This window comes from Meriones unguiculatus, chromosome 11, assembly GCF_030254825.1.
Source record: "Meriones unguiculatus strain TT.TT164.6M chromosome 11, Bangor_MerUng_6.1, whole genome shotgun sequence".
NCBI classification, from domain to species: Eukaryota; Metazoa; Chordata; class Mammalia; order Rodentia; family Muridae; genus Meriones; species Meriones unguiculatus.
In genome coordinates, this window is record NC_083359.1 from 111,861,413 (window position 1) to 111,879,958 (window position 18,546).

General features: G+C 46.9%; 1 long non-coding RNA gene across 1 annotated transcript; it reads left to right on the forward strand.

Moving 5' to 3' along the window:
* Positions 1–227: 227 nt before the first annotated feature.
* LOC110559813 (uncharacterized) lies at positions 228–10,621 on the forward strand. The gene is made up of 4 exons (XR_002477091.2): positions 228–524; positions 612–768; positions 3,680–3,890; positions 9,962–10,621. It is a non-coding gene; the product is annotated as an uncharacterized LOC110559813 (long non-coding RNA).
* Positions 10,622–18,546: the final 7,925 nt, after the last annotated feature.

Below are 18,546 nucleotides of genomic sequence, written 5' to 3' on the forward strand. Positions count from 1 at the left end.
GTCTCATCTTATTTCCTTCCTTCAGTTTGAATTACTTAGGTGGTATGATAGAATATACTTTACAAACAAGGCTAAGGTGCGTAGAGAAGTCAGGCCTGATCTCTTCTTGGCCCAAATAGTCTAATAAAGTTTATATATATATATATATATATGTTTATATAAGCATTTTTAAATGTTTGTATGTCACATGGTACTGTGTGTATGTATGTGTGTGTGCATGTGTTTCTGTGTGTGTCTATTTGCATGTGACTGCCCATGCAAAATATGTCCTATTTCTGTTTTAGGAGCCTGTTTTCATCTAAGTAGCATCATACATGTCTTACTGTTCCAATGAAACACCATGTGCAGGGAGCTTACAGAAGGGAAAGGCTGGTTTGGCTTACAATTCCGCAGGGGTGCATCCGTCATGGCGGGGAAGCACAGCGACAAGCATGGCGGCTGGAGCTGGACGGCGAGAGGAGCTGGACGCTGGGAGGAGCTGGACGGTGAGAGGAGCTGGACGGCGAGAGCTCATGTCACAAACTGTAAGCACAAGCAGAGCGTGTGAGCTGGAAGCAGCACAAGCCTTCAGCTTCCCGAAGCTGCTTCCGCTAACACACTCCTTCCGACAGGCCACACAGCTTACATCTCCCAGAGACCACCGGCTGCGGACCAGGCCCTCAGTACACAGGCCTATGGGACATCGTTATTCACCGTCAGGTGTTGGCCATCTCTCCACATGGGACCTTGGATGAGGTGTTCTGGCTAACCTGCAGAAGCTGGCCGAAGGTTTTAAGTTTTTGTACCTATATCCTCTTTTACACAAGAGATTTCTATGCTAGTCCAGCTGTATGGAATAGGCTTACAAAGCAGACAATGGCTGATTTTAAAAATTAATGAAATTTATATTAAAAGAATTCTTTGGTATACATATAATTCTACCATTTATCAAAGATTAAATTTGCGTACTAATGATAGATATGCTTTTTGTTTTTAGGTAAGCGATTAAATCTTGTCCAAATATCTGACACTGTAGGCATATCACATCCTCAATGTTTTCAGAGATGATTGATGATGTGATTTCATAAGAGTCAATGCTGAGAACTTTGATTTTCATAAATACATACTCAGAACCGCCAGAAGTATGTTTAGGGTTGTACCAGAAATGGTTGGAAATTCTGTTTTAATCCAAAGACAATATTTAATTACTGATTTTTTAATTTATAAAACTCAAGCCCGAAATTAAAATAGCACAGTTTCAAGTCAAATAGTCCAACACAGTACAATCCAAGATAAACTAATTTGATACTTGTGTGCTGGAATGATGTAGAAAAATATTAAAGTCTTTGCTGTCTATAATTGAACCATTCTGTTTCCATAGAGCAGAAACCTTTGTACACTCAGTGAAATCCCTGCAGTTCATGACGACAGGAGTCTCAATTCTGAGCTGATGAGCTTTAGATGGGTGCTACGTGGTGTGGTGGCTTGCACAGAGGGCAGAGTTCAGGCTGTGCGCTCAGAGCCATGCCTGCAGGGGTGCGGTGGGGCCCAGGCGGAGGCCTCCAGAAACTCCTCGATGCACTACACGTTGTGCTTAGAATTAGTTCTGAGCTGCTGTGGCTCAGCCTTCACGTTCAGGCCCCTGGCCTCAGACAGGGCAGACAGGGCCAGGCCTGGTTTAAGAGCCCACTCCACAGGCCCATTTGGCCTTCGCCTCTCCGGTGATCATTAAGCTGTTCAGGGCTCAGGTTTAGCGATGTGGCTTTACTAAGCACACAAGAAGGCCCCCAGTCTGTCTTCTCAGGCCTCCCGCTTGTCTCCCCGCTGCGGAGTGGAGAGCAGCCCCTAGGCAGCTCACACAAGGCACCTTCAGGGCCGGGAGTACGGAGCGGGTGGGCATTGCCTCCATTCCACAGAGGAGCAAAGCAACTACAGACCGACCTAAATCGAGTCTAGTCATGGCTTTCCTCTTGCTTTTTTTGTTTGTTTGCTTCTTACAGTGCTGGAGGTAGAACCCAGGGCCTCACACATACTAGGCAAGTGCTCCGCCCGCTGAGCTCTGCTGCCAGCTCATGAGTGAGGGGTGTTAATTGAGATTAACACACGTTCTCACCCCAGTTCCTCATGCTCACTTCTTCTACTCACACTGCCATGAATCCCATGGTGGGGGAAGCTGCAGGTCATATTTCTTTTCACCCTCTAATATGTCCTAGTTACACAATAAATCTTAATAAAGCTTGATTGATTATTTGGAAGACAAATTAAGGCTATCATCTTAACTAGGGAAGTATTTTATTTAGGTAGTTCAGCAATAATAAGAAGATGCTGGCATCCTAGATTAGCTGGTTAAAATATTATTAGAAGTTAATTCATATTTTAGCAGATAATTCCTAATTAATTTGCTGTAGTTATCTTGTTAAATGTCAATTAACTTTCTCCACATCCCTTATAGGTTTCTGCCATTCCTAAAATGTAATTACACAGTTATTGCTCATGTACCTTTACTGCTCGTACGATCTCCCAGTTAAATATAAGTCAAAAAGATTTATCTTCCCAGTTCTTAATAACATCACTAAATGTTCTAATTAATAATCAATAATCCATTTGCATAATTAATTGGGGAAGGAGTCCTAGTGGGATGGTGCTTGTGGCTAGCTCCTCTCGGGCTGGAATTGCTATCTCCTGCTGCAGTCCTGGCCCAAGCGGAGAGTTTATCTAAGCTGCTCAGGTCCCTCCAGGCACAGTGCGGTGGTGCAGTGCTCCATGGGAAGTCCTTATTTATGCCGCCGCTTAACAGTATGTAATATGAGTGTTCCTGTGTAGCAGAACCTATTTGTTGGATATGAATTTTCACAGACATAGGCTCCAGTGAACAAAAATAAGTTAGCTCATTTTCCTAAATGGTGATTTAATTTTCTGCATCTGAATCCTCAGAAACTTAATTTAGTCACTTTCAGACAATGTAGTATCTGCTAAGGAAAATGAGGTCAGAACTCAGTTATACTGTAAATGACTCCTAGCAGGGGCAGGGTTCTGGGGAAGCACAGTCCTGGGCACAGGGCTCACCTCTCTTGGTTCTAGGCTGCCATCTTTAGAGATGCAGTGAAAGTCTGGTCCCACATAGGGTCCATTTCACATAGCTTCGTGTTCAGTCACATTTTATTATGGTTTTCCTTGGCACCAACCTCAGCCTCTGGAGTTCATGGCTTTGCTTCAGCTCAGGGATCACCCATCAGCTGCTTCATTTCCCTCTCATATGTCTGTGCCTATCAGTTCTTCCCCACCACCTTCCTCCTCCTCAAGCTTGGACCAGCTCTCTATGACCCTAGAAAGAAGAGGAGCTTATCAGGGGTCTTCATGGTGTGCTAGCACACCCATGCACTCTCCTTCCTGCTTGTTCACACATGCAGAGGCAAAGGGTTGTGAAGGGAATGCTGAGGTCTGTGCTTGCCTGTGGGCCCCACGAGGCACAGGTCTCATTGCCAGACACAGTGACTCTTTTTCACTTCCTCTGTGAGATCTCCGGAGAGTGGTTCCAGCTCTTCCTTCTAGCCCCTCCTACCCCCTGTTTAAGGAGGCTGTAGGCAGAGGCGGCTCCACACAGGGCTGTCCCTATTGTAAATTTTCTGGCCTTCCCAGAAACCCTTGCATTGTGTCTTAAAGAAACTGACTGTGCCCTGCCTTTCTTCCTTTGTTCTAGGTTGAGAAGTGGCCTTGGAACAAGGATGGTCACAGGGAGTCAAGGAAACAATAAAGCAGATATCCTCTCAGAGAGGTACTCAGCCACACCATTATCCTGTCAGAACCAAGGCTGCAACACGTGGAGTCATGTGATGCTCAGCCCAAAGAGGGTCAGACCAAATGTGCACCACAGGGGCAGGGAGCCACGCATGTTCTGAGGGTTCAGGAAGGTGAGAGCCAGACAGCTGTGAGAGCCACACAGGGGGTGTGAGTGAGTGTGGACCACAGCTCTCAGAAGTCTGCTGTCTAGTGGAGAAAAGATGTTTCTATGATTTGTTTTCCATCCCAATTCTCTGGCTTCATTTAAAACATAAGTTTATATGCTTAGAGCTGAAATCCCACTGTTCTACTGGCTTCCAAAAGGCAGGAAATGTGGTCTAACATAAAATCCTGCTATTGTTCATTGAACTACCAGTTGCAACTGGTAGCAGAAAAGAATGCTTTGATTTGGAGAAGAAACTGCTGCATCTAAGCACACCCAAGCCTTTGTGCCATTGTACAGAAGAACCGTACTTTTCGCCCCTCAGGAAGTAGGTCACACATCAAGGTGCGCACCGGGAAGAAGCTGCCCCTCTCAGTGAGATGAACTACGCACCAAAGCTCCCGAAGAGCTAGCCGTCGTTTCAGCGCTGGCATATTGGACAGCGGCCGGCACCCTGGGAGGGCTTTCCCCATCTTCAACACTCTGACCAGTCCTTGAACAGCTTAGCCACACAACGGTGATGGACTGAAGAAAAGTTTATGTGTGCCTTCTAGTCTTTCCTTCTTGGTGTGTCCTCTGCTTTTCCTGTCCTCGGGCTTTTTGGGGATTAGCTGCCATGGAGGAGGACCTCCTTGAGGAGAGTGGTGCTGAATACAAGATGTTTAATCATTGATAACATGTCAGGAAACTCTGAAAGGGATATTGATACAGGACGAACTTTGTAGACTGTCCTCAAACAATGTCATGTGAGTAAGTTAAGGCATCTCTCTAGGGAGTGGGCTCAGCTGGTGGGAACCTCAGGAGAGGTGCAGGAGGCAGTCCTTACGAGCTGTGATACTTTGTTCACATCAGACCTCTCTGAGCCTCATTTTCTCTGTCTGTAAATTGGGGGCAATCAATGCACTTCATCGCCTGCTATGAGGACTCGCCAACGACATGGCATAGACACTGTAGGTAAAGTATGCCTTCAGGTTGCTGTAGCTCTCTCAGCCATTCCCACCATGATTACTCTATGGATTCAGTCGAAAGATCTTGATATAGGTAGTAGAATTTTAAAATTTGTTAATGGAAGTAGTTGCTCGTCCTACTGACATATCATAAATATTTCTATGCAGCCAACAAATGCCCCTCCTTCCCCCATGGTGGCACAGTTAGGCAAGTGCTGAGGAGGAGGGGTTCTGTAGAGGGTAGTGGGAGTGTAGAGGCCAGTTAGCATGTGAGGAGAGCTCCTGGTTTTCAGTGACTAGCGCAACAGCTGAGAGCTGGGCTGAAGACATACACAAACCACGTCTCCATAGCTTATATTTCGCAAGACTGATCCATGTTGGCACATCTTCATACTGAGACAGAGCTTTGCATAGCATATAGCCAGGTAGAGAGACACTTCATGAGTTGTTGAAACCTGGAAGAATTATGAACTATAGGAGAAATAGCCACCGAGGAATAGCTAAGACATACTTTCCCTCCTCCATCCCCCATCGACATTGCTGCATATGTGCATCTTCGGGCTCACAGGAACAATCACGCACCCCATATATTCTCCTCTTTTTATGGCTCTTATTGGTGGAGCAGCATTACTCAAGCTCGGCTCTCCAATCTCCCAAGACGATTTCTTTTGCATCTGTGTTTATATGGATGCCATTTGAACAGCTACCCTCCACTCCTGCTTTCTGCTCCCACTCCACACTTCACATATTATGAACTTATTTAAACAGAAATCATTCTCTCTGGGTCTGTTTCTTTCCTATCCGTTTTACTCCTGCCCCATCCTAGCACTTCTCATCTGACATCAATGCCGCGATACCATTCTCTGATACTCTCATTTCCTAAGCTGCCTCTGTACCTTTCTGGATGGAGGGGGCAGGGATATAGAGCGCTGGTGATTTACATTCAGGATAATGCTTCTTACCCTGAATGCTTCTGGAAGTGTTACATCAATATTTAAGAACAAATATCTCACCAAGGACCGTACTTCATACGTGCAAGACGATTTACAGTTAGTTTTAAAATGCACTTTAATTTTAGGGATGCAGGAGGAAAAGCATGGCTTATTATGCAGACTGCTCCAAATGTCTGTACTTGAGCTGTGTATGGTTTTGACCAGTGTCTGGGTGTCCAGCCTCCCTGTTCACAGGCCTCCACACGTATCTCCTGAGCGCTGGAATCACGGTATGGTAGAGATCGTGAAGTTATGGTTCTCCATTTATTAAGCAGCTGAAATATTGAGAGGCAAGTCTATCTCTGAACAGGATTGTATTTTAGGTTAGTAACATGTTCTAGTGACTTCTATTGAGTCAGAGACTGTGTTCTGTTTCTCAGATCCAGGGTAATCTGTTACTCCCCCTGCCCCCTCCCCAGTTCTGTCCAGTTTGTGTAAATGGGACAAAGAAGAGGATTCATCTACCAAGGGTGAATGTTTCTCCTTCCTAAACCAGCCTCACCTAGATGAAAGGCCCAGAGCCTTTGCCTGCTCCTGATGCCAGAAGTGGGGTCAGGTGAAATGTATGAGCAAAAATTAGTCTTTCGTGTCTTTGAGGAAGCACAGGTGGAACCAAACTCTGGTAGCAACTTCTTGGGTCATGGTGCTGCATCACTGTTACACACGGCATTCCTGGCGTGGCACTTATGAACAGACAAACAGACACCTATCCATCTGTGTGTGCGTGATTAGGTAAAAGATTATCTCACAGGACATTGAACCCTGAATTGAGAAACACTTTGCCAAGTAGAAATCTTTTTCAAGGGTTCATGGTCTATGTTAAAATTGCCTCATGTGTTAAGAACATTACCTGCCTCACGTGTAAAGACTAATCCCAAGGTAGGCTTTAGAGCCCAGACCATATCGAGACCCTTGTTCTATTTTTTTTTCTACCTTGAGAGAACAAAGGGTTCCAGTTGCCCCCCCCCAGCAAAACTGTTTTATTAAATATACAGACACATTTATTTCACAAAAATTTTAGCACCATTTCTTCCTGTATTCTGCCCTGTGAGGCTGTCACTTCAGAGCCTGTGTTCACATAAAACCACTTTCAGCTACAGGCGAGACAAGAAGGGAAGGAAAGAGCAGTTTTGAAAGTAAAGCTACAGACCTAGCATGGGAAGCAAATACAGGTGGCCCTTATCTGGGTCTCAGTCTGCAAGACCTGCTATTGTTCACTGCCTTTCAAGAGCAGAAGCGTCCAAGCATTAAGCAACCTCACTCACTCTCTGGCAGCATCTCTCTTTTCAGTCCTGTCCATCCTGGGGTTCTAACTACGTTATTTGGAACTTCCGCTAAGAAATCTCAGCCAGGTTTACTCCTCGCTAACTGACTATCTCCCTTTGAACCTCTAAACAACAAAACAGAAAAGCAGTAAGTTTCAAGAGGATGTCAGTTGAGACCTCCTATTTGAAACTTCTTTCTTAGAAGTCACCATCTAAACCTGCACAGCTGGAGACAACAGATGATGGAAACAGCTGCAAATATCCCAGGTGCCCAAAGAACCCCAGTTACTCTAAACCTGTGGGGTTAAAGTGCTTACGAACCACAGTGGAATAAAAGTGTCCCTCATTGCTCAGAAAACTCACTGCTTGCTTGCTTGAGGTTATAGGCATGTGCTGGAGCTGGTTCCTAAGATCCTTAAAGTTTAGTCCTTCTGGTCTTAAGAAGTCTTATTAAATTCAGTGTTTAGTTTGGGGCCATAGTAGGGGCATTTGCTGGCATTGAGTAATTCCTCCACCCTCGCCAAAATTTCCCGAGCACACCCATTCCTGGGTGCTCATCAGCACACAAGGCAGTTTCTTCTCCCTGAGCTCAGCTTTATTTGGTTTCTGCTCCATCCTGCTCTGTCCTCAGCGGGTCTGTGGAAGGATTGACTCTATGGGGGTTGGAAGATTCAGAGATGAGCTGTGCTTCCTCAAATCTCAGTCACTGGGTGACCTCGGTCACCTCAGGTTGGGTCAGCAAGTCAGCCTCAGATGGGATATTGGTTGCTTTCTCTGTCTGAGGCGGATGAAGAGATCATTCATCACAGGTCATGAAGACAAAGCCTTTGTAGTCACCAATAGCATGTTTTTATTTCCAGAGTTTTCCTCTGCTCTTCTTCCTTTTCTTGACCTCTGAGGTCTGACTGATTACATTAACAGCCCATGCTACTTCTGTATGACTAATGGCATTCTGATACCAACTTCGTGCAGTCCCAACCCCTCCCACACAGAGGAAGGCTATGTGGGATGTTTCATCCTGGTGAAAATGCTTGGCCATAGGAAGGAGACCATGAGTTTCCTCACCTAAGAAGTGATTTTTAATAAAGCAGTTCTTGCAGAGTACCAGTGCTGTGTGGAAACTTAGGATTGCTGCCTGAGGTGTCTGGGTCAAGTTCGAACACCTCCGTCTGATCACCTGTGTGGCCACATGCTTGCCTACGATGTGGAGAAGAGTGAAGGCTGTTCTGCTGTGAGGCAGCTTTGACTCCATCTTGAGCAGGCCCCTATCATTCATTTCCTGAGCTGGTTTTGAGCTGAGGGGCAGGTCCAGTTGCTTTTGGAGTCATTTTGAGTTGGAAAGGGCATAGTGTCAAGTTTTGTTTGGGGAGCCGATAAGGACAGGCTGTGGGTGCAAGGACTCTGACAGCCTGGAATCAGCCTTGGGCTGGTTTATTTGCTGTTATCTAAACTGATAATCATTTGTCTGTTTGTTGTTCTTTGGCATGCTGGTGCCTCGCTCTAATCTGCTCTGATAATGACTGAGGTAAACAAGTTGAAAACTTCTCACTCTTTCCAAAGGCCCCACAACAGGGAAAACAAGACCCAGAAAGCAGCCTTGTCAGGGTGAAGCAAAGGCAACAATTACATCATGGATTTATTCTTCTCACTTTTTCCATCTTCACAGCTTTGGAATCTGAGCTGGGCTTGGGGAGGATGTGGGCAGGAGGAGACGGAAGCTTGTTCTTGTTGTTGGAATTAAAAGTTCTCTTTTTCACATAGGCCATGGCCAAGCTGCCCAATGTCTGCAACACACACATACACACACACACAAAGGAGCCTCACCTTATTCAGCCTTCACAGAGCTAACATCCAGGAAAGGCCAGCCTCCCTGAGTACAAGTCTTACAGGCAGCTTGTTCATCTTCTTCTCCTTAAATGCTGTTTCTTTCCCAAATTTATTCTCATGGATTTCTGGTCACAGTGACAACTATTGAAATCACACACCTTCCTTGTGAAAGTTTAGCCACTCTCTGTCAGCTCCTTTCCATCTCATTTGGTCCTATTCTCCCCTTCATTCTGGAGAGTGTCAGAACCCTGACTGGAAGCCAGGGCCCTCTGTGGAGGCTTTCCTTCTCTCGCTGTCTCGCCAAAGCTCCATTTTGGTAGTTTGGTGGAGTTCTCATTAGGGCTGAACTGCTTTAATCATTGTACCCCCCAGCTCTCTAACATGTGAGAAGATGGGGTGCAGCCTCTTAGGAGGCCGGGGCGGGATGTATTAACAGTGTGGGGCATGGCCGGGTAAATAGAGGAAAAGAGTGCCAGTCAAAGGAAAATTTCAAACGCATAAAATGTAGTTATTTCTCTTCCCATCAACATTTCTCTCCTCTCATGTGGGTCCTTATGTGAAGCCACCCTCCCCTTTTCAAGTCACAGAAGGCATACACTACATGCCTGTCATATGTCCATATGTGCATATGTGTGTGTGAGTGTATGTGTGTGTATGTGTGAGAGAGAGTGTGCATGTGTGAGTGTGTGTGTATGAGAGAGAGTGTGCATGTGTGTGTGTGTGTGAGCGAGAGAGTGTGTGTGAGAGTGTATGTGTGTGAGAGTGTGTGTGTGTGTGTGTGTGTGTGTGTGAGAGAGAGAGAGAGAGAGAGAGAGAGAGAGAGAGAGAGAGAGAAAGAGAGAGTCACTCTTTTGTCTCTAAAAAACGTCAGTCTTGGCTCTGGGTCAGAGAGAGAGGAATTCTGAAAACACGTGTCTGGAGTGGATTAACAACTTCATTCATTTTAAAAATCCCACAAGCATTGTCATTCATACAGGAGACATTAACTAAACACCTACTGTGTTGCAGGTTACAAGAAATGCCCAGGATGCAGATGATGAATGGGCAGTACGGCAGGCAGTGAGAAATGATGACCAGAGCTCACGTCCTGACTTACGCTAGGCCAGCCACACTTGCCAACCTATCCCATCCATCAAGACAGGGGAACACAAGGAAAGAGGAGGACATAATATAATGCACACTTGGATGTAATCCGTGCAACTCTGACTGTGATTTAAGGAGAAGAGGAAAAGCAAGAAAAACGCTTCAGCTGGAGCAGGCTGCGAAGCATATTTAGAGAACCATTTCCATTTTAGTAGCGTGTGTCTTTCCCATATCAAATGACGCGTCTGGCAAACACTAAAGCGCAACACCTTTTGGGGCTCTAAGTGTCTCAACAATAGATGAAGTCATCTTAAAGGGACCACAAAGCCACTTAGCATCTGGCACTTTGTCTCCACCCTGGTGGGGACAAGAGAGAAGAGTGCTTGAGTGGCAGAGCACGCGTGGCTCCTGTCTGGATGACGCACAGGGAGCCCTGTTCACCATGTGACCTTCTCATTGAGCCTGTGAGGAGATGACTTCCCAAGTGGGGTGTAGTGCAAAGGTATTATCCTTCATCATTACACAGACGGTTTCCACAGAAATCACAGCAGCATGCAAAACAAAGAATAAAAGGCACTTACAAAGCCTGGGAACAACCAGTATTGCCGTGTGTAAATATCTGATTTTTCAAAATTCCTGTGTGTGCGTGTGCGCGCTCGCATGCAATTGTGTGCCTGTGTGCACACAATTGTATGTGTTTAAAGCAAAGCTGGATCTACTAATTATTCTCTTTTTTACTTAACATAGACCTAGAGTTGTGGACAGGTAGCTTCTGTGAATTCTGGGTTTAATGCTCTGCTTTTACCATCATGCAATTGTTTTAAACAATATTTATTTTTATCTATTTAGTTAATGTGTGTGTGTGTGTGTGTGTGTGTGTGTGTGTGTGTGTGTGTGTGTTAATAACTTCCTCAGTCTCCACCTTGTTTTTCTTTGAGGTAGTGTCTCTCACTGAACTCAGAGCTTGTTAATTTGGCTAGCCTGGCTGTCCAGCAAGCTGCAGGGATGCTCCTGTCTTTACCTCCTCAGCTCTAGGAGTACCGTGATGTCTCGCTTCTTTTGCGAGTGCTGGGGGTGTGAACTCAGGTCCTTGTGCTTGTGTGGCAAACACTTTCATGACCGAGCTGTCTCCCCTGCCCACCACCAGGGACTCCCTAATTTCCCCCTCTGTCCTGTGCTTTGTAAATGAAGTTTGAAGAGATGCTTGTAAGAAGCAGCGGTGGTACAGACAATGTGACAGCCTCTTCCTGCTGTGCTGCTCACAGGGAACTCACAGTGGCCCAGCACAGAGGTCTGACGGGCCCACAAGGCAAGGTCCCTTCTTGAAATCAAAAGTGAGCATAGGGTATCTGCCTACACCCAAACGCTGGCAGTTGGGAGAGGCCACTGTCCTCTGTGAGCCAGAGCATGTTTGTCATGCAGAAAGAGAACGAGAAAGCTCTGCAGAGCACGGAGCTCAGAAGACCCACCGTGTCCTTCTTAGCTCATGCTGTCAACCTTGGCAGCCACCATCAGACGCGCCAGAGCAGGGAGAAGAGGGGACAGCACGTCCTCGTTAGTGAAACAGCAGAGGGAGTTGGTAGATGGCCTCTGTGTCAGGAGGTGAAGCTGATTTTATTTTTGCCCAACTTTTCCCCGGTGCTGGCAGAAGGAAACTGTGTAAGAAGAGCAGAGCAGAAGCCAAGTGATTTGCTGGGGTCGGGTGGGGCTGGGATGCACATGAGTTGAATGCTTTTATTTGTATTTTAAACGGTACTGTTTAGTTCAGTTCAGGCTAATGGTTTAAACAGTAAGTTTTCTTTTCTACTTAGAACATTAGATAACGGATTTCAAAGATGTCATATTAAATCAAAGGGGTGATCACTGAAAATGGGTAGTAGTGCCTTTTGCCTCTCTCAGGGACTCCGCACGCGTTTCCCATCAAACCCCACAAATCATGCAGCCAGTCTTGGCTGGATAATACATCGGGATCATTTTTACAAGTCATTTAATGTAATGTATTATTTATCTATATCTTCCAAAGGACTTTACAAAAGAGCAGAAGGTCCGTGCCTTGCTGTGCCTGTCACAGGGTCCCCACAGAGCCATGCATTCAAACCTACACTGAGACCTCATTGCTACCCAATGTCTAGTACACATTACATTCATTTTTGTCTCTGTATACATACTAAATGGTGTGTGTGTGTTCATGTGCACATGTGTGTGGAGACCAAAGATCAACCTTGAGTCTCACTTCTCAGGTATCATATCCACCTTGTTTTCTGAGACAGAATTTCTCACTGGCTGGGAACTTGCCAAATAGGCTAGGGCGATGTCCAGTGAGCCCCAGCGCTCTATCTGTTTCTTCCTCTCCAGCACTGGATTAGAAGTGTGCCACCATGCTCAGACTGATTTTTTACAGGAATCCTGGGGACTGAACTTGGGACCTAGTGCTCACAAGCCAAGCACCTTACTGACAGACGCATCCTGGTGTTTGGATTCTATACGTTTGAATGAAAGGATAACACCTCCACATTTACTCCAGGATCTTACAGAATATCCAGCGCTTTACCTACCGATCCTCTGTGAGCTGTAAGCACGACTTTAAAGACCATTGTTAACATCTGCACAGCAAATGGCTTCGGTAGATAAGTGTGTTTAACTTAGCTTCTACAGCTTTGGGGACATTTAGATAGTTTACAATGTGTTTACAATTAATTGTTCATTATGATAAGATGAAAATCTTACAAAATTAAATTCTTATATGCACACATGGTTATTCCCTAGAGCAACATGCAAGCAGGATTTCTGAATCAGTGCATTTTGAAGGGTGTGGAGATATAGCCACAGGGAAGTTTGTATCAACTTGTAAATTTCCTCTTACTATATCATACAACCTTCCGGTTCCTAATCACACCATCTCATCCTGTCTCTGCCAATTTCAATGCCTTATTTATTTACCAAAAACACCTTCTTTGTACCAGGCAGTGTAACGGAGTCACAGAGACAAAGTGACAAGCAAAATAAAACCCAATTTTGTGGGACTTTCAGTCAAATGTCAAGTAATCCCATAAAGTTCTCTGCATTTACGAAGTTGATGATTCTTGTGAAGGAAAAGAAAGGACAGTCTGTAAAGGACAGTCTGTAAAGAGGGCTTGACTTACCCGCAGCATCAAGAAAGTTTCCCTTAAAGAACTCGCATCCAGGTGTGATTTGAGGGGATGGGCAGAGAGACAGACCAGGGTGTCACAGCAGGGAGTGCCAGCCCCGTGTGGCCTGGGGCACGAGGGTCAAAGCAGGGTCTTGGAACCCGCAGAGCAGTTTGACAAAGCGCAGAGGCAATCAGGAGGGTGAGGCAGGAGAACCATCATGCCAGATGTAGTTATCTGTCTGTTTTTCTCAAGAAAGCTTTCATGGAAGACTGGTGTGCTAATTCATTTTGTATTGTCAGTGGTTGACTTTGGATTTCAGTAGCAGAGCTGAGTGGGTTCAAGAGACTTTGAAAGAGTTCATGTAACCTAAAACAGAAAAAAAGTGCTACCTGCTAGGCAGTACCTGGCTGCGCAGCCTTCACCTCAGAGTGGTGGGGTGATTGGGGTTGTAGCGAGTGGGCTCTGTGAGGAAGCATATTTGGAATGGACTTTAGGAGGCTCGAAATGCTGTAAGCAGTCAGGAAAGATGACTGTGGTGTTCCTGGTGAGAGCTGGTGTGGGTGATGACACGAAAGACCACACAGAAGAAAAATGAAAAGGATGGAAATTGGTGGGTGAGGGGAGGTGGTGCCTCATATCACCTCAGGTTTATGTGGTGGTCCCTCGGTTACACGTAGGGAAGGTGGAAAAGACCCAGCAGCCCTCCGCTGGCTACTCATGCTTTATTAGCTTTACTCTGGTGAAGGCTCTGAGCTCAGAGCAGTGGTAGTAATCTGCTATCATTATTTGGCCCAAACGCGCATTCTGTCACAGTGTACATCTTCTGGGTTTGCATTTGTTGTTAATGTTTCAACGTGAGAGAGTCTCTCCAGTGCCTGGGATGTGCTAAGACTGACTCTCTTTAAGGGCATACAAACAGAAAGCAAGCATTGGTGAAGAGCATTAGAGCTGAGCCCTAAGCCAGCTACTGGAGCAACGGGCAAAACTAAAGCCCTAAAAAGAATCGGAACACCGCACATTCCACCGGGAAACAGGATGAGCTTTTGGGGGCAGCACAGGATCATGAGGCTGAAAGCGGCCAGCTGCAGCCCAGGAGAGCTGGGAAGCACCGGTGGGCTCTCCCACTTTCACTAGGCCGGGCAATCCGCCTGAGCTCAGTGTGGTGCTGCAGCCTTGCTCTGCTCTGGCTGGCTCTGAACTCTGTCTCTGCAGAGTGCTGAGTGCTTTGCCACCCGCGTGGAACAGAAGGCACCTCACTCCCATAGCAGAGAGAGAATCACTCTCTCCTCTGCTTTGTTACATTGCTATAGCATTTGCTTTTGTCACACGCCTTTAATATCCAGTATTGTGCATCTCGGTCTACCAGGAATGGTTGTCTTAAGGATCGTGTCTCTGTCTTCTCCATCTCTGGGCCAACGGTGACTGACTACCACAGGGCTAAGTTGAACAGAAGCCAGGAACTTCTGGCTGGAGTGCAGGCAGGTTGAGTGATCTGATGAAAAGTCTCAGGCTGCGTGCTGGTGAGGCCTGGGAGTGAGAGAAGAAATTGAATTTGAATAATTGAATTTTAAGGAGCAGGCATATGCTTCTGCCGTAACCTCCCCACACCAGACAGCATAGCCCAGATGCAAGTCAAAATGCATTATGTATTTAATGTGTCTCCTGGGGTTGGCAGCTGAGATAATAGGAGGAGAAGGTAGGGATTAGAATCAAAGTAGCAACATCTGAAGACATTTAGTGGTGGTGAAAGGTCAGGCCAATCCTTAGCTATTTAGTCAACCTTGTGCTAGGGAGGAGGAGATGTGATTGAGGGTGTGTGTGTGTGTGTGTGTGTGTGTGTCTACGTGTCTACATCTACATGTGGGTGTGGGAAGTTTAGAGAAGAGACAGGAGCAGTGCTGGTTCCAGAGCCCCAAGGCGGACATTTCCTTGGGTTACAGTAGTGGAATATCAATTCTCGTTGTTTATATTGACCTATGGACTCAGAAGGATAAAACTTTGTCTGGGAGACTGCTCTGCTACCCAGCCTCTCCTGAGGTCAGGGCCAGTGGAAGCAGGGTTTTGTGGAAGCAAGAAGGGATTGTATTAGCTGGAAGGGGAGAAGTTTAGCACCTGCCTCTGCCGAGCCCTGACCCATAAGCACACCCCCAGAAAAGCTGTGAGAGAACTCCATCTTTAGTCAGAGGCATGGAGGCTCCCGGAGCCTGTAGGGAGTCCGGAACACCCCGCAGGCAGAGTCAGGGTGCAGAGCCAGGTTTAATTGAGCCCCAGCCCCCTGATGTTATCTTGCCTTCAAGGTTCTGAGATCTGGAAAGAGATTGTAAAACTCCACTGAAATCTCCTTTTATGTAGACTCATGAGTGGTGGGCAAACATACGGACATTGTCATTATATGGACACATGGCTAGTGAGGACAGGCAAGACCTCGGGAAGCTCCAGTTCTTCCTTCATACCTGTGGCATCCATAAGAGAAGCTCTCCAGTTCACTCCTGACTCTGAGCCCATGGCTCTGGGGGATCTGCCGTTATTTAAAAACAAACAAACAAACAAAACGTTTATTCATTCTTTATGTATTTCACATCATTCACCCCAATCCCACTCATCTTCCCATCCCTCTGTATTTTTCCTCTGCCCTTGAAATCTCCCCCCAAAAGAAAACAAAATAAAAACAACAAACTAGAGAAAAAAACAACATAAAAGATTAAACTAGGTGTGGTGGCACATGCCTGTAATCCCAGCACTCAGGGAGGCAGAGGTAGGCAGATGGTTCACAAAACGAGCCCAGGACAGCCAGGGCTACACAGAGAAGCCCTGTCTCAACAACAAAATTACAGATTAAAAAAAGAAAATCTTGCTGTGGAAGTTGCGGTGCGTCACCGTGTGTCACGCGGTTCAGCACACGGCGTGCACTGCCCAAACAACGTCACTTGCAAGTGTTCGCTGCAAGGGTCACTGGTGTGGTTCCAGGCCCCGGCTTCTGCTACAGCATCAATACTGGATGCTCACTGGCACGCCTCTCAGATATCCCGCTGTCGCCCTGGGTCATGGGATTCTACAGCTTTGGTCTTGCAGGGCTGGCCCCTTCATGCAACCCAGCAGTTCACAGATGAGGTAGACGTTGTGGTGGGCCAGCTCAGAGCCCTGGCTCTGAGAGTGGTGGCTGCATTGTTAGTCACCAGATCTCCTGTGCCCGCGCACCAGGGCCAGCTCCCCAGCTCTGTCCAGCCAGGGCGGGGGGGGGGGTGGGAGGAGAATGATGGGTGTGGGGGCACCACCTCACTCCCCTGCTTGTGGCAGTCAGCAAGAGGCGGGACTGGCTCTCCCAGGCTCACACCATCAGGGGTCAGCTCTCCTGTGCCCATGCCACCATGGCCACCTCTCCAGCTCTCACACCCTCAGGCTGGCTCTCTCCCAGGCCCTCAACGCCAGGTGAGGCTTACCGCTAAGCCCAGCCTGCTCTGAGGGCTGCAGCCGATGAGAGGCAGGCTCAGCTCAGCTCTCCCACCTGCCAAAGGTCGGTGGGTGAAGGGTGGGTGGGGCTGGGTGAGGGGCTGGGGGTGAGGTGGCCTTCCCAAGCTTACACCCTCCTCACCTGCTCCCATGCCACCAGGGCCTGCCCTCCTAAGTGCTGTGGCTGCTGAGGGGAGGGGCCAGGTAGCCTCAGCATTGCCTGCAGACCCCAAGCAGACAAGCCACAGGGGTGGGGGCAGGGTGGGTGGTAAAGGAATGACACCTGGCTACAGGAGGCTGAGGAAGCCTTGTGAGGTGTCACTAACTACCCAAACTACCTCCGTCATCATTAAGCTGCACCACTGACCACCTAAACTACCTCCGTCATCATTAAGCTGCACCACTAACCACCTAAACTACCTCCGTCATCATTATGGAACTTTCTTTCTACAGATAAGCTGAAGCCCAGGGATCCACTCCAGAACTGTTTGCTGTCACAGGCTGACCTTGGAGTCTCTTTCATGTGGGCACCCCTGTGCTGCATACCCAGTCTCTAGAGTACTGATTTCCAGCCGCGAGCTTGTTCCGTGGTTATTCTGCAGTCCCTCCCACACCCAGGCTGTCGGAATGCCTCTATTCCCACAGGAGCTTGAGAAGCTCAGCACTCTTTATGGAGCCTTTCTTTCAGTTAGTTCTCAAATCCTAGACAGTTGCTAAGGGCTTAACAGGACATCTCTATTATATTGTATATGTTAAAAAAACAGAGGGGAAAAGAAAACTGGCCAGGGCTGGAGCTGAACCTTTGCTCAACACATGCAAAAACCTAGATTCCATTCTCTGCACTGAGCCCCAAACCCCAAGCAAAAAACAACCCCCACAACTATTTCCTATGAAAAGGGAATATATTCTTATTATAAAAACATCAGAACAAACACAAAATTAATAGAAAAATTAATTTTCATTATTTTAGCTATATGATATCATTTACAGCACTTAAGCAAGAAGTCTGTTTTGTTTTTCTGTATTTCCACGATACAGCAATATGAGTGGAAGGTTTGGGATTAGGAACTGAATTTTAGGCCTGATGGACCTGTGTGCATGCACACAGGTCCATCATATGTGAGAACATGTACATAGTGTATGCATGTGCACCCACAGATGTGATAGAAGGAGAGACTGCTGCGGCAGCATACCAGCCCAACAAGAAAAGCCACTGTATCACTGAGACATGAGCTCTGTCTTCCTCGGGAGAGAAAGTGCCTTGCAGTCCCACATATCAACAGCTCGTTTTCTATGGCTGTCAATCACAGGAGGCCATGAAATCAAACCTTGGCCAGAAAAATCACAATGTCTCTTTATATTGTGTCCAATCAGAAAATCCAGCAAAGGAGAAGCATGAAACAAAACCAAGAACATGTCACTCAGGGGTTGGGACTCCCCTGGGAGAGGGTGGCTCTGTACTGAGCTCTCTGTCTGTCCAGGAGGAAGGGAACAGCCTGAAGAACAGCTTTCCACGTGGCACGGGGCTCTTCAGCATTTCTTGCTGTCTCTGCTGTTTTCCTGATTATACTTCTGGAGTCTGGCCACAGCAAGCAGCGTCCTTGCCAACCCCAGTAAGGCTGGCTCTTGTGCTCTGCCTAGCTTTCCATTAGCCAAGAGCCCTGTTAACCAGAAGCCTTTACAGTGCCTTGAGGGCCTGCTGGCTAACTCCCGCTGGCCAAAGCTGTCTGGGGCTCCAGACATTTTAAAGATCAAAATCTGGGAGAGAGAAAAATCAAACCTCCTTTTGAAGCTGCTCCTCAGCTCTCTTTGGATGCAGAGAGCCTCCTCTGTACCCACCGCCCCAGGCTCTGTCTGACCCAGACTTTTATGTACTTATGCTCCAGAATGTTTCCAAAAATATACATCAGCTTAAAAAAAAAAAAAAGC